Below are 17,849 nucleotides of genomic sequence, written 5' to 3'. Positions count from 1 at the left end.
GGATCAACAATGGTAGAGAAGGTTCCATCCTCTGAAGGGAGGCTGGACAACATACTCTATGCTACACCTGAGGAAGATGGGTTGATACTGGGGCAGCATGGAATGTTTCTATTCATGACCACAGAATGTGAGCTCAGATCTAGAGGGATGTAGAGGATCACACAGGATCCTAAGGTAATTATGGGCCCCAGATCACATCAAATCGATGGGGTTTACAGACAATAATATTTATACCCCTTTCCCATATTACGGAGCTACTTTTTATACATATAAAAGTTATATGCATTCATTAGAAAGTCAAGTTAGCTTTCTACTGTGTGCACTGATGATGAAAACCCATACAAATCTGTGTGCTGAGTACAGTATCCTGTCGGGCTGAGCTTCACTGACAGGAGACAGACGACCAGGGACTCATGGTTGAGCTGTATGCAGTATCTCTTTATTCATGCAGGACGCAGCACAATCTATACCAAGCTAGACTAAACTAACAACTAACTAAAACAAACAATGTTGTCTTTATATATACTTCCCAAGTAGGGTGTGAACAGGATGTGATGCAGAGAGGGTGGAGAGAAAAGTGACTGGTGAAAATCAGGGTGTGACAAGGAGAAGATCAGGGTGTGACAAGGAGAGGGGGTGGAGCAGGTGAGAATTCTACCACTAAACCACCAATGCCCTGGAGGGAAGGTGGTGCTTTATGTAAATGTAAAAGTGATTTATGTAAATAGACAGCAGTGGTTATGTAAATAGAATACAGTGGTTATGTAAATAGAATGCAGTGTTAAGCAGGGGGGATTTAAACCAAATGAAACAGAAGGGGTTTTTAAAAGCAGAATTAGAAGATACCAACAATTCCCCTTTTCTTTTTAACTAATGGCTATAGTATCAGGATTGTGAGGTGAACAGAAACCTATATCATGCAGGCATTTTCAAAATAACTGGCATAAGACATGGAAAACAAAATAGGTCAGCAGCAATAACCAGTGTGATGCCAAGGAGAACATTTCTTGACTCAAAGGGCAAGGCCTAGCAGGCGAAAGGGCATTTCTTGCCTCTGGGAGTGCTTCATACCTCTGGGGGCATCTCTTGCCTCAAAGGGCATTTCCTGAATCTGTGGGCATAACCTAATTTGGAGGGGGAGTTTTCCGCCTCTGGGGACAGACCCTGCAGGCGAGGGGACATGGTCTATAATGTCTCAAGGCAATTGGCTGAAGTTAGTCTTTGAGAAACACAGCAGCGTGTACCAGTAAGTCCGATGGAGGTGTCAGTCCAAAGTAGATGGCCATGGAAGAAAATGCCAGGGGATGAAACTCTGCATGTCTGTCTCGATGGGGAATGTCGGCCACCAGAATTCTGCTTTTCTGTAGAGAGTGATCTTTGGAGTCTGTGAATCTGTTTCTTCAGGTCGTGCCAGGTCACATCATTGGTTTTCGGGGGTGTGTTGTAGTCATTCCATCTTGTGGGCGATGTCAGAGAACAGGATCCAAATGGATTTCCAGGAATTCCATTTGAGTAGATGCTTTTTCAGGTGAAGACTTGACAGCTGAAATTCACTTACTTGTCAAACAAAACTTGTAGCAGATTAAAAGTTTACTATAATTGATAACTCCATTATAATTGGAAGTCCTTTCTAATATGAATTCAAAGTTGTTGAAACAGTTTAAACTCAATAAAATGTGGAAAGGTAAACAGAAGAATCATGGTAGAAGCCTCAGTCATGAGAATAATTAACATAATAATTGCACTATCTGCCCCACCCATAACTCATACCGTTTCAGGATTAAACGTTTCAGATTTATGCCAAGACGTAAAAAAAGAAATCAAAGGAGGAAAAAACATTTTTTTGGATTATTTATGGATGTCTCTAGAAATCATGGCTGCATCTAGCTTTTTTTTTTTAAGTCAATGTCAAACAAAAATTCAGTCATTCAAATCACTCTCTTACGAAACAGATCTCACCATGTAGCATCAAGAGTCCCCGGAGGGCGTCCTAGTCCAAAAAGCTCTTCAAAATTCCATTTAGGGTGCTTCTGACTGTTCCTGCTGGATTGCTTCAGGCACCCATTTTTAAAAGTGTCTTCCCATAGAAGAAAGAATCCAATCAGGAGAGTAGAACTAACCACGTGTCTCCATTATTGGGGACTGCCAGGGTACTGGAGAATGCTCCTCAAATTAGAGTAGTCCTTCTCCATGGGAAACATGCGAGAAGTCCAGAAAGTCCCAGTGGAAATCTCCGTGCATATCCCAAGGTCTATGATCACGGTCATAAAGAACTAAATTGTGGCCTGGAGCAAAATGTAGTCCTTTTCCTCGGGAAACATGAGAGAGGGAATCCAGAAAGTCCAAGGAGAAATCTCCGTGCATCTCCCAAGCTCTATGATCCCGGTCATAAGAAACCAAAGTTCCTGGTCAGGGAACCGAAGTGTGGCCCAGAGTAAAATGTTCCAGAGACAGAGAAACTGTCTCATAATGAGACAGTAGAGGCTTTGGCAAACCTCTTCATAAGTAGAAAGGCAACCCATGGTGGATGGGTAGCCAAGTTTACTTATCTGGGCGATGGGTGGGTTAGGTCCCACGTTGATGCGGTCCATGTTTCAGGGCTTATTTCAGTCCCTGTTTGGGCGCCATATGTCGGGCTGAGCTTCACTGATGGGAGACAGACGACCAGGGACTCATGGTTGAGCTGTATGCAGTATCTCTTTATTCATGCAGGACGCAGCACAATCTATACCAAGCCAGACTAAACTAACAACTAACTAAAACAAACAATGTTGTCTTTATATATACTTCCCAAGTAGGGTGTGAACAGGATGTGATGCAGAGAGGGTGGAGAGAAAAGTGACTGGTGAAAATCAGGGTGTGACAAGGAGAGGGGGTGGAGCAGGTGAGAATTCTACCACTAAACCACCAATGCCCTGGAGGGAAGGTGGTGCTTTATGTAAATGTAAAAGTGATTTATGTAAATAGATGGCAGTGGTTATGTAAATAGAATACAGTGGTTATTTAAATAGAATGCAGTGTTCAGCAGGGGGGATTTAAACCAAATGAAACAGAAGGGGTTTTTAAAAGCAGAATTAGAAGATACCAACAGTATCCAATAAACTACATGAAATATTCACCACTTAATGATAAAACAGACTTTCTGTTAGATGACTTTGCACAACTATATATTAATATAAATATTCTGAGCACAATTGATATAAGCTTCACTAAATTAAGATTTTTTGGTAGTTTAAGCATATCAATGCATTTTAAACTTAAGATATTTTCAGCTTATGGTAGGTTTATTGGGATGTAACCGAATCATAAGTCAAAGTAGATTTGTATTCTCAGTTTTAGTCTGGAGATTGATATTCTATACACTCAATGACAAATTCTCCCATCAAACCAGAACTTGTTCCTCAAATGGAGATACACACAAAGTGACTGCTGACAAACATATTACATCCTAAAACTGTGAAGTTTCAAGACATTATTTTCCAGAGTTAATCTTCTTCAATTTTTGTTATGATCATTACAACAGCTAAACAGATATTTACTTACTAGGATTTTAAAACTCAAACACTACACATGCAAGTGCACATTACCATATGAAGAGAACCAGATTCCAGCCCCCCACTTCCAAACTCCAGCGGGGGGGGGGGAGGTTCAAAAATGGTGAAGCAGGTCTGCAGGTGTCTATATTTTTCTCTCTGCCCTATCTGCTTCCTCTCAGTTTCTCTCTGTTCTATTAAATAAAATATAAAGGAAAAAAAAAGAAAAAGGAAAAAAATGGCCACCAAGAGCAGTGAATTCATAGTGCCAGCACCAAGCTCCAGCAATAATCTTTGTGGCAAAAATAAGTAAATAAATAAATAAATACTAACATAGAAATTAGTTTAGAACAAATGTTTCTGTAATAGGAAAAAAAACCCTAAAACACTATTTCTGTCATTGCTGGGACATCACTGCTTAGAGTTGGCTTTTACAGCTAAATGAGAGACAAAGGAAGAGAGGTAAAGATGTCACAGCACTGAAATTCCCCCCAATGTAATAGGAGCCTTACTCAAAGCTTGGTGTTACACATGACAAACCAAGTGTGTTATGTATTTGTAGCATAAACTATTTTTCTTGTTCACATCTATGATATAGTATATACCATATATAAAACTGCACCTATGCGTCATTGAGTAATACCTCCTAATTCACAGAAATTGAAAAGTAAGGAAAGCAGAATTAGATAATCTTGGTTTCACTTTCAAAACATATTAAACGGCTCTAATCTAAGTGCAAGGAAAACAAAAATAGGCCTCTAAGACTATCAGATTTAAAGCTTCTACACAGCAAAAGGAATCACCACTAAAACAGAGAAACTCCCTATGGAGTGGGAGAAAAATTTTATGTGCAGTTTCAAGTCCCCAGCCCCATCTGAAGGTAGAAACTTCATGTGTTGTAAATAAGTGTTGCAGCTGTCTCTCTTTTTCCTCTTAAGTGCTAGTCTCTCTCCATTTTCCTTTGTCTCTATCTACTAAATAAATTATTAATAACATATGTATATACATACACACATATGTATATATATGACAGAAAGACCAACTATTGGAGAGGATGTGAGAGAAAAGGAACTGCCTTAAGTTGCTAAGTGAATGTAAAATTCTCCAACCTCTATGAAAAAACAGTTGAAAGACTTATCAGAACATTAGAAATAAACCTACTCTATGACCCAGCAACTCCTAGGATAAAGCCAAAGGGAAAAAATGAACCTATCCAAAGAGACATATGTACATATATTTTCATAGTAGTGCAATACATAATAGCCCAAACTTGGAAGCAACCCAGATGCTTAGTTGCAGATTAGTAACTAAGAAAATGCAGTGTTTATATAGACAATGGAATACTATGTACCTGTTTAAAATTACAAACTTACATCTTTTGCCATATCTTGGTCAGAACTTTAGGGTATCATGTTGAGTGAGGTGTGCCAGAATTGGGACAAGGACCAATAAATACCTAATGGCCTTATTCATAAGATCATTAAGGTAGAACTTTAGAAGTAAGTCCAACAGTTTGTTTGGCTTTGTATATTAACTCTCTTTTCAGCCACCAAGTTCCAGATGCTAGCAGGATGCAACCAGACTTCCCTGGACAGACAACCCCACCAATGTCCCTTGGAGCTCTGCTTCCCCAGAGCCCTTCCCCACTAGGGAAAGAGAGAGACAGGATGGGAGTATGGATAGACCTGTCAATGCCCATGTTCAGCGGGGAAGCAATTACAGAAGCCAGACCTTCAACCTTATGCATCCCACAATGACCTTGGGTCCATACTCCCAGAGGGTTAAAGAGTAGGAATGCTATCAGGGGATGGGTTGGTATATGGAGGTCTGGTGGTGGGAATTGTGCAAAACTGTACCCCTCTTATCCTATGGTTTTGTCAATGGTTCCTTTTTATAAATAAAAATTTTTTTTAAAAAAAAGAAGTAAGGACAGTAAGGGAAAACTTTGTGCTGAGTGTGGTGTATTGCACCAGAGCAAAAGACTTTAGGAAAGGAGGAGAAGGGATTAAGTGGAGGGTTGCTGGGATGGTTTAGGATGGAGGCAAAAGACCTGGGTTCAGAAATCAGTGTTTTACAGACACTTATAGACAATTATGAGGAGATAAGAAGTTTTACCTATGTGTCAATAACTGTACAGTAAACCATTACCCCTCCAAAGGAAACCTTGATATCCATCTTACTCATTGCTCGGTTGCCCAGTGACTAGTACAATGACTTGAAAATCAATGGTGTGTACTATTTATTAGGACAGTACAAGATTGCTTTGTGTGTGTGTTTAATATTCAGCTTACCACTACACAAATAGGGAATTCAACTTTTTCTCCTAAAATACATCAATGAAGCAGTGAAGTGTGTACATGCTCATGTGTGGAGCGTCGGGGGTGGGGATGAGGATGCTGGAGTATGGAGACAAGATAGTGATGCCAGAAAAAACACTGGAAAAAAAAATTATCATTGGGAGATGACAAATTGTACCCATGTATCAGCAACTGTAATGTGATTCATTAACCCCTCAAAAAAATAATAAAACCTCAAATTTTCATAGTTTTTCTCAATTGCTATAAATCTTTGAGTTATTGAATTTCTATTAAGTTAGGTAGTGTTCTAAATACTCTACAGTCTTTCACTTTTTAAATTCTTACATTAATCATCTTGAAATAGATACTACTATTATCTCAGCTCTGCAAAAATGAAAAAAAAAAGGAGTCAAGAGATAAATTACCAAGTGTTATTTTGTCTGTATGAGTTGAAGCTGAATTTAAGTCAAGTATTCTGACAATATAGAAAACCATATTTTGAACTTTTTTTGGCAATTCCAGGGCCTCATGCATGCAAATATTTACCACTCCCATGCCAACATTTTCCCCTATTCATATGGGGATGAAGGGGCAGAAATAGCAAGAGGGAGAGGCACCAATGGCTTCCTTGAGTGACATGGCATCCCCATGTAGTAGTGGTGCTCAAAGCCAGGTAGAGTATAGGACAAGGAACACAATACAATACCAGGTGAGTTACCTTTAATCTCCCTGATATTTTTACTTTATTATTTACTTAGAGAGAGAACAAAGCACAATTCTGTCATCTTATGGCATGGCAAGATGCAGGCTGCTCTGGGTCCGCCCATTTCTCCTGCCATGGCCATTGGGAGATGAAGGTCAAAAGTGACTTCTGGGGATCCTGGGATAGCTCAGCATGTCTAGGACAAAGTGTGCAGAGAGACAGGACAGTCAGCTCTGGGAGTGCCTCAGTGGGACAACTTGTTTATTGAAAGAGAAAACAAGTACATATACCCAATTACCCAGCTCAAGGTAATCATTAACCCAAGCACAGTTCAACACAATGCATAGCCACATTTTGACCTACAAACTGTATGATCACAAGTGAAGAATTATCATACAAGGTTTGATCACAAGCTTCACAATGAATATTTCCCTAGGGGTAAATTACAGGCACCTCATGGTAAATTACAGGCACTTCAGAGGAAGGGGGAGGAGGAGGGGGCAATTGAGCAAGAACGTATGTGGTGGCTTTAAAGTTAAGCCAAACACAATGTACAGTAAGTAATTCATGGCCTTTGTTTTAAGGGGGGAGGAGGGGCATGGGCAGAAAGATAGTCCCCATTTCAGAAAAGCCATCCATCATTAGTTCAGGAGTTTAGGGGAAGCTGCCCTCATCTTGACCCGAAGGGAGAGTTAGGGGGTCAACTCACTTGGACCTTATGGAAACAATGGCCTGGACTTCCAGGGATAGTGAGCACCATTCTCGAACAGCAAAGGTCAACCTCAGGGCCATAATAGGCAAGATAAAATACTTTCATGAGCCCCTAAAACAGGCCATTACTTCAAGAGTTCCATAAATTATGATTCTGCCCTTTGCAATGTACAACCTCCATCTTCATGGATACTATTCAACAACCTACAATACATTTTTGTGACTCTTGTTGAGTATAAGAGGTATATGTCAGTCAGGAAAACAAAGTGTGTGTATGAGGACTGAGGGGAGGAGATAGCTTACTGAGTAGAGTCACACATGACCACAAGCAAGAACTGGGTTTGAGTCCCTGGCCCCCTCATGTGAAAGCTGTGCAAAGAGGAAGAATCAAGAGCAGAGGAGAAATGCTAAGGTATCTTTCTGAGATTTGTGGAATCATGCAGACACAAAACCCTATCAGCAACAAAAAAAGTGACATTTTTTTGCCAGTTTTTTTTTTCCTAAGGGGGAATGGTGGTGAGAGTGGGGTATTGCAATTCAGTGACTGTACGAGGAATCCACTGACTCTGGTGGCCATTATTTTGCTGCTATTGTTAAAGAGAGAAGTAGAGAGGAATACATCTACAACACTGCTCCACTGCTCATGAAGCCTCCCACCTGCCAGTGATGACTGGGGACTTGAACCCAGCTCCTCATGCAGGGTAACATGCACTCTGATGGATGAGCCACTGTCTTGACTTAAAAAGGCAGTGACATTATGAGTACTTATTGAGAGAGTTAGATAATACAACTCTATAGGTTTGATATAATTTTTTCTTATTTTTACAAATGGGGAGTAAAAGAAACTCATAGAAATGTAGAGACCAGAGGGTTGGGCGGTAGTGCAATGGGTTAAGCCATGTGGCTCAAAGCTCAAGGACCAGCTTAAGGATTCTGATTGAGCCCCGAGCTCCCCACATGCAGGTGAGTTGCTTCACAAGTGGGGAAGCAGGTCTGCAGGTATCTATCTTTCTCTCTGTCTTCCCCTCCTCTCTCCATTTCTCTCAGTCCTAGCCAACAAGGACAACATCAACAACAACAACAATAATAACTACAACAAGGGTAACAAAAGGGAAAATAAATAAAAATTTTAAAAAGAAATCTAGAGATCAGCCTTATTCTAACAACCAAACTCTTTACAACAAGATCTCTTCATAAAGTCAAAAGCATCCAAAAACAATCATGTAAATGAAACCAAAAGACAAACCCTGAGTTTCCCATAAAAAAGAAGTCATCATGTTTGAATTTCCACTTCTACATAAACCAGTGACATAGGACATATTTAAATTGTATTTTTATAGATTTTATGCTTCTTGTGATTATAAAATGACTGTATGAACTGACAGTAAGTCAATCAGCCTCTGGCACTGTTCCTTCTGGAGAAAGTGGGCAGGTATCTCAGTATGTGCCAAGTTTCATCATAAAGGCAATTAAACTTCCAAGATAGGATGACTGACATAAAAATGCTGCTGAACAAAACCTTAGGTCCTGTTCCACTCAAGGATGGATAAAACAAAGTTCCACACAAATGGTTCACCTAAGTATTGCTTAGTAAAAAGAGTATTTATAAAGGCAAGGGCAAAACTGAACAAATACATAAGACATACTGGAAAATAGCTCACTCAGTAGACCGTGTACCTTGCCATTTGCACTACCCTGGTTCAAGTCACATTTCACTAAGTGAGAATGCCACAGCACCAAGGAAAGTTACAGTGAATTGGGGTCTGACTCTTGGCATATATCATGATCTGAAATAAAAAGAAAAAAGAGGGAGTCAGATTGTAGCACAGCGGGTTAAGCGCAGGTGGCGCAAAGCACAAGGACCGGCATAAGGAACCCGGTTTGAACCCTGGCTCCCCACCTGCAGGGGAGTCGCTTCACAGGCGGTGAAGCAGGTCTGCAGGTGTCTATCTTTCTCTCCTCCTCTCTGTCTTCCCCTCCTCTCTCCATTTCTCTTTGTCCCATCCAACAACGACAACAACAATAATAACTACAACAATAAAACAACAAGGGCAACAAAAGGGAATAAATAAATAAAATAAATATTAAAAAAAAAAGAAAGTTTGTCTGGGAAATCATACATGCACAAAGCACTACCCTATGGGGGAAACAATGAACAAACAGCAGGAAATACCAGTGACTAGGAGCAGGAGAAAAATCTCTCATAGGCCTAAAAGACACAAGAGGAAGAAATAGTTTTATAGGTGCCTATAACAGACCATAGGGAGAGCTCCACAGCCCAAAGTCAAATTGAAGGAACACAGTGAAAGTTCTGGACCAGGCACCAGAAGATGAATGGAACAGGGGAAAATACTTTTGCTCTCTCTCTTGCGGTCTTCTCACCTGCCATGGTTTCTCATTAACTGAACTAGAAGGCATCTGGAAGTAGAATCTGAAAAGACCACAAAATAGGTAGGACAGCTGACTAAGGGTGATCATCTTGGGTTCCTTTGAAGGTTCTGTCAATCTCAAAGGTTTGCAAAAGGGCTGGCTATTAATAAGTCTTAGTTAGACTGGAATCCTGATCTCAGTGTCAGAAACAGTAAATTAGTATTGTCCAGGAAATTATTATCATTCCCTGTGATCACCAACTCCAGACAAAACTTGTCTCTCTTCCAAGAACCTCTACTTCCCTCAGGGTTACCTATTTGATGATTGCTAAAGTATACTTGGAAACTCAGTAGAGGAAGAAATTAACTTTTTTTGTTAGTGAATATGTAAATTTGGACTGCAATTGAGATGCAAGTTAAAATTTTACTCTACTTTTCCCATAAGAGTGAGATTAAGATAAATCAATATTTCTCAATATGTTAAAATGGCCCTGAAGAGGACTTGCATAGGGCTATATTTACATAAACGTAAACAGTTGAACCTACAAATGACAGAAAAAGCTCAAGTGATAGAATGTAAAGAATATATGAGAATGATTGCTTAGTCACAGTCTCCACAGGCTTCCTGGAGTTGTTAAAATATAAAAATCCATTTTACAACATTGCCACAGTAAGTTCCTAACAGCAAGACTTTTGTTGGTTGAGTTTCTTAAAACCCATACATTTTCCTACACAGCTGGTAACACAGAATCAGTTTATGTGTTTTACCTTCTGATCAATTGGTTTTGAACATTATTTATCAAAGTATCAAACTCTCATCTAAGAAATGGGATGAGATTTTTTTTCTTCCATTTCTCTTTTTCTCTATAGAAAAACAAACAATTGTGAGAAATTATGGTTTAAATGAAACTGGCATTTTGGACTGAAGAACTGAATTCCAAATCAGGAATACATACAAGAGAAAAATAAAAACTTTCCAAGGATTGTCACCAACACTAGGAATAACCTTCCCTAGAATTTTAAGAATTAAAGTTTTTGATTTCTTTTCAAGAGTTCCATGTACAAATTGTATTTAACATTAAAATGATTGTTTTTCTGTTAATAAAACCATTCTTCTCATAGCATCTTTGCCAAATATAATAATATTCTATGTTGGCATATAGTACATGGCTACAATAGAATCTTACTTTACTAATAAGTATATATATGTACATGTAGGCATTATATACAATTTATATATATTTAAGATATTTTGTACATAACATACACTACTTCATCTATCTTGCATATCAGCAAAATTTAACTAATATCATGCATATCAGTAAAATATTTTAATTTACAAGTGATTTATAAATTATTAATATGTGAAGCTATCATTTGTCAATATCCATAAACAAAACAGCAATTTAGGGTAGTGTATATTTATAATTATTTGCTGATTTTAATTAAAGTTGTCAAGCAAGTCCATCAAAACTTTTGTGACTAGTAGGTATTCATAACCTATTAAGAAGCTGACCAAAGAGTCAAATGGATGCATACCTAGTTAAGTACACATTACCTGGCACAAGGTTACCAGGTTCAAACCCCCAACCCCCACCTACAGGGTGGAAGTTTCATTAATGGTAAAGCAGTGCTACAGGTGTCTCTCTCTTTCCCTTTCTATCTCTTCTTCCCCTCTCAATTTCTCTCTGTCCTATTAAAATAAATACATAAAACTTTTAATAGGAAGTCAAAATACTTTTTAAAAGCTAACCAAAAGCTAATTTACACTTGAGCGTTTAAGTGTTCCCTTTTTCCTTGTTTTGATTTACTTATATATCTTAAATAAAGCTATCATTCTAGGCCCCTTTATGCCCCCCCCATAGGACCTCACCCTCAACTTGGATCAACAATGGTAGAGAATGTTCCATCCACCAAAGAGAGGATGGACAACATACTCTATGCTACACCCAAGGAAGATGGGTCCATATTGGGGCAGCTTGGAATGTTCCTACTCATGACCAGAGAATGTAAGCTCAGATCTACAGGGATGCAGAGGTCACATAGGCTCCTAAGCTGAATATGGACCCCAGACCAAATCAAATCGATGGGGTTTACAGTCAACAATATTTATACCCCTTTTGCATATTAGGGAACTACTTTCTTCCCTGATCCAGATTTCTGTCTCTTTTCCAGCCATGACATCACCTCCTCAGACAATAGCTTGGATCCACTGGCATATCAGATTTCAGGCTCAGGAAAAAAAAAAACTAGCATAGCTACAGGCCCTTTGGAATATGCCTACTAGCTATCTACAAAATGGAGGACCCCCCCCCCACAACTCTTCATCTGCACTATTCCAGACTTTAGGTCCATGATTGGTCAACAATTTGTTTGGCTTTGTATGTTGACTCTCTTGTCAACCAACAGGTTCGATATGCTAGCATGATGCCTAATAGACTTCCCTGGACAGGCAATCCCACCAATGTGTCCTGGAGCTCAGCTTCCCCAGAGCCCCTACTAGGGAAAGAGAGAGGCAGGCTGGGAGTATGGATTGACCTGTCAACGCTCATGTTCAGTGGGAAAGCAATTACAGAAGCCAGACCTTCAACCTTCTGCATCCCACAATGACCTTGAGTCCATACTCCTAGAGGTTTAAAGAACAGAAAAGCTATTAGGGGAGGGGATGGGATATGGAAATCTGATGGTGGAAATTGTGTGAAGTTGTACCCGTCTTATCCTATGGTGTTGTTAATGTCTCCTTTTTAAAATAAATTAATAAAATTAATAAAAATAAAATTAATAAAAATAAAATTGATTAATTAATAAAAATAAAATTAATTTTTAAAAGCTATCATTCACATGTATATGTGAGAGATCATTTAGAAAAAGTGTTATAAGATGGGTTTTAAGTCCACTTAATCAGATACACATAGCTACTAGTCAGCTTCAATGTGTATCTTAAACATTAATGTATTGCTTTTAATATGTCTAAAGCCAACTCCCGGAAGACACGGGTTCCAGGAAGATGGCGGACTGAGAAGCTGTAGCAGTGTGTGCTCTGATCACATCTTCTGGAAACAGTAGGATTTTCTGCCTTTAGCAGGCCAGTCAATAAGGGGTCCTAGTGGTGACACCAAAGAGGTGACTATAATTTAATTTGGGTTAAGAATTAGAGTAAAGGTGGCACGGACTAGCGGGCGGGCTGCTCCAGACTTCCCAGGCGGCGGCGGGCAAGGCGGGTGCGCCGGGCATTGTCTTCCGCCCGGGAAGGCGGCTCCTCCGCCGGTTGCAGAGCGCTGCTGGGCTGCCGGCAGAGGACCTGGAGGGAGCACTATAGCTTGGGGGCTTTCACTTGGGAGTCTCCAGGGACCACCGTGACCCAGAGGGCTGATCCAAAGACTTCTTAAGTATAGCTCTCATTGAATCAAAGGACTTGGAGCTAGTTTTCATTTTCGAGAAATCCTTTAAAAAAGTCTGGAGGGGGGGGTTCTCAGAAGATAGCAGACTGAGAAGCTGCTAGCCGCTGAGGACCTAACACATCTCCTGGAAGAGTAGGATTTTCTGCCTTTAGCAGGCCAGCCAATAAGGGGTCATAGCGGTGACAAAGAGGTAACTATAACTTAATTTGGGTTAAAAATTAGAGTAAAAAAATTAGGAAAAAAATTCTTTTTTCTTCCTTTTAATTTGCAAGCATACCTCCTTCCCCCACACCCTAAAGCAGTCCCTGGGGACCAGCTCCGAGCAGGATACCCCACACCACCAAACAGGGTGCTTTTTTGAATTCACTGATACACATTTGGGAAGTTCCTTGCACTGCTCTTTAATTACAACTCTTTTTCTTATCTTCTCCCTTTTCTCTCTCTTGTCTCTCTCTCTCTTTTTTTTAAATCTTGTCATACACTTCTTCCTTCTTCTTTGCCTGTCTGAATTTGTGAATTACTTTGGGGAAGAAATCTGACTCAGAGTGGACTCTCTATGTGTGTATCTCTGCTCTAGTTCCATTTCCCCTCTTGTTACCCCTAGAATATACAGTGGATAGTAGATTTGCATAACTGTCTATACTTGCTGTCTTCTCATTCTTTTATCTTTCTTGGGATTTGGTTATTATTTTTTCACAGACTGGAGAAATTGTTTGGCTAACTGGTAACGATTAAACTACTTCAATACTTACTTCAGTTGCTACTGTAATTCCGGAGGTTGATGAGTGCAATTGTCATAAAGGTATTTAGTACAGGGTTACTTGTACTCAAGACACAACAACTGAGGAACAACAGAGCATAAAAAAAGAGAAATACATAAATAAAAAAATGGGTAGATAAAAAAAAAAATAAAACTGCTACTCCAATGAATGAAGACAAGATCCCAGAAGAAACTACAAATCAGCCAGAAGTAACCATAGATAAGAAAAGTATGCAAGCAATAATAAACTTATTAATCACAGAAATGAAAACAACATTGGAGAAAAGGAATGGCAGTAGTAGGGAAACAACAGTTGAGACCCCCAAGGAAAATACTGATTATCTTGAGGCAATTAGAGAACTGAAAGCTGAAATAGCTGTAATGAAGAAAGAAGCTGAGGCAAGGGAAAGCAGACTAACAGAAGCAGAAAACAGAATTAATCAGACAGAAGATGAGTTAGAGAAAACTAAGAAAGAGGTGAAAGAGCTCAAAAAGAGATTGAGAGACACTGAAAACAACAACAGAGACATATGGGATGATCTCAAAAGAAGTAACATTCATATAATTGGCCTGCCAGAGGAAGAAAGAGAGGAAGGGGAAGCAAACATTCTAGAGGAAATTATAGAAGAAAACTTCCAAGACCTGAATAACAGAAAGGATATCAAGGTTCAAGAGGCCCAGAGAGTCCCAAACAGAATCATTCCAGACCTGAAGACACCAAGACACATCATAGTCACAATGAGAAGAAGTAAGGATAAAGAAAGGATCCTAAAGGCTGCAAGAGAGAAACAAAAAGTCACATACAAGGGGAAACCCATAAGATTATCTGCAGACTTCTCCACTCAAACTCTAAAAGCCAGAAGGGAGTGGCAAATTATCTATCTAGCCCTGAATGAAAAAGGGTTTCAACCAAGGATAATATATCCTGCTAGACTTTCATTCAAACTAGATGGAGGGATCAAAACCTTCTTAGATAAACAACAGTTAAAGGAGGCAACCATCACCATGCTGGCCCTGAAAGAGGTACTAAAAGACCTCTTATAAACTAGAACATCACTATAATACTTGCAATATATCAGAGAAAACAATTTTTTTAGAACAATGGCACAACAATACATTAAATCCATAATATCAATAAATGTCAGTGGCTTAAACTCACCCATCAAAAGTCACAGGGTGGGGGGATGGATCAGAAAACATAACCCAACCATATGCTGCTTGCAAGAATCGCATCTGTCACAACAAGATAAACACAGACTTAAAGTGAAAGGATGGAAAACTATCATACAGGCTAACGGGCCACAAAAAAGGGCAGGAACAGCCATTCTCATCTCAGACATGATAGATTTTAAATTAAATAAAGTAATAAAAGATAGGCAAGGACATTACATAATGATTAGAGGATCAATCAGCCAAGAAGACTTAACAATTATTAACATCTATGCACCCAATAAGGGACCATCTAAATACATTAAGCACCTACTGAAAGAATTTCAAAAATACATCTATAGTAATACAATAATAGTGGGAGACATCAATACCCCACTCTCACACTTAGACAGATCAACAAAACAGAGAACCAATAAAGATACAAGAGAATTGAATGAAGAGATCGACAGACTAGACCTCTTGGACATTTTCAGACTCCTCCACCCCAAAAAACTGGAATACACCTTCTTTTCAAGTCCACATAACACATACTCAAGGATAGACCACATGTTAGGCCACAGAGACAGCATCAATAAATTCAAGAGCATTGAAATCATCCCAAGTATCTTCTCAGACCACAGTGGAGTAAAACTAACATTTAACAACAAACAGAAAATTATTAAAAGACACAGAATTTGGAAACTAAACAACATGCTCCTTAAGAACCACTGGGTCAGAGACTCACTCAAACAGGAAATTCAAATGTTCCTGGAAACTAATGAAAATGAAGACACAACCTATCAAAATATTTGGGACACAGCTAAAGCAGTACTGAGAGGGAAACTTATAGCCATACAATCACATATTAAACACCAAGAAGAAGCTCAAATGAACAACCTTACTGCACACCTCAAGGACTTAGAGGAAGAGGATCAAAGGAACCCTAAAGCAACCAGAAGGACAGAAATCACTAAAGTTCGAGCAGAAGTAAACAACATAGAAATAAAAGAACCATACAAAAGATAAATGAAGCCAAATGTTGGTTCTTTGAAAGATTAAACAAAATTGACAAACCCCTAGCCAGACTCACCAAACAAAAAAGAGAGAAGATTCAAATTCATAGAATTGTAAACGATGCAGGAGATATCACAACTGACACCACAAAAATCCAGAGAATCCTGCGAAACTTCTATAAAGAACTATATGCCACCAAGCTAGAGAATCTGGAAGAAATGGAACAATTCCTAGAAACCTATGCACTTCCAAAACTGAATCAAGAAGAACTACAAAATCTAAATGCACAAATCACAGACAAAGAAATTGAAACCATTATTAAGAATCTCCCCAACAACAAAAGTCCTGGACCAGATGGCTTCACAAATGAATTCTACAAAACTCAGGAAACAGTTAATACCCATACTTCTTAAGCTATTCCATAAGATTGAAGAAACAGGAATACTCCCTTCCACCTTTTATGAAGCCAACATCACCCTGATACCAAAAGCTGATAGGGACAGAACAAAAAGGTAAACTACAGACCAATATCTCTGATGAACATAGATGCCAAAATATTAAACAAGATCTTGGCCAACCGGATACAGCAACACATCAAAAAGATTGTTCATCATGATCAAGTGGGATTCATCCCAGGAATGCAAGGCTGGTTCAACATCCATAAGTCAATCAATGTCATTCACCACATCAATAAAAGCATAGCCAAAAACCACATGATTATCTCAATAAACGCAGAGAAAGCCTTTGACAAAATCCAACACCCATTCATGCTCAAAACTCTACAAAAAATGGGAATAGTTGGGAAATTCCTCAAGATAGTGGAGTCTATATATAGCAAACCTACAGCCAACATCATACTCAATGGACAGAAGCTGAAAGCATTTCCCCTCAAATCGGGGACTAGACAGGGCTGTCCACTGTCACCGTTACTCTTCAACATAGTATTGGAAGTTCTTGCCATAGCAATCAGGCAAGAGAAAGAAATCAAAGGAATACAGATTGGAAGGGAAGAAGTTAAGCTCTCCCTATTTGCAGATGATATGATAGTATACATAGAAAGACCTAAAAAATTCAGTAGAAAATTGCTGGAAGTTATTAGGCAATATAGCAAGGTATCAGGCTACAAAATCAATGTACAAAAATCAGTGGCATTTCTTTATGCAAACACTAAATCTGAAGAAGAAGACATACAGAAATCACTCCCATTTACTGTTTCAGCAAAATCAATCAAATACCTAGGAATAAAGTTGACCAAAGAAGTGAAAGACTTGTATACTGAAAACTATGAGTCGCTACTCAAGGAAATAGAAACTGATACCAAGAAATGGAAAGATATCCCATGCTCATGGATTGGAGGAATAAATATCATCAAAATGAATATTCTCCTCAGAGCCATATACAAATTTAATGCAAAACCCATCAAATTTCCACCAAGCTTCTTTAAGAGAATAAAACAAACACTACAATCATTTATCTGGAACATGAAAACACCTAGAATTGCCAAAACCATCTTAAGGAAAAGAAACAGAAATGGAGGCATCACACTCCCAACCTTAAACTATATTATAAAGCCATCATCATCAAAACAGCATGGTACTGGAACAAAAATAGGCACACAGACCAGTGGAACAAAATTGAAATCCGAGAAGTGAATCCCCACACCTATGGGCATCTAATCTTTGATAAGGCGGCCCAAAGGGTTAAATGGAAAAAGGAGGCTCTCTTCAATAAATGGTGCTGGGGAAACTGGGTTGAAACATGCAGAAGAATGAAATTGAACCACTTTATCTCACCAGAAACAAAAATCAACTCCAAGTGGATCAAAGACCTAGATGTCAGATCAGAAACAATCAAATACTTAGAGGAAAACATTGGTAAAACACTTTCCCACATACACCTCAAGAACATCTTT

The sequence above is a fragment of the Erinaceus europaeus genome, chromosome 8, assembly GCF_950295315.1.
Source record: "Erinaceus europaeus chromosome 8, mEriEur2.1, whole genome shotgun sequence".
In the NCBI taxonomy this organism is placed as follows: domain Eukaryota; kingdom Metazoa; phylum Chordata; class Mammalia; order Eulipotyphla; family Erinaceidae; genus Erinaceus; species Erinaceus europaeus.
This window is presented reverse-complemented; position numbering follows the sequence as displayed.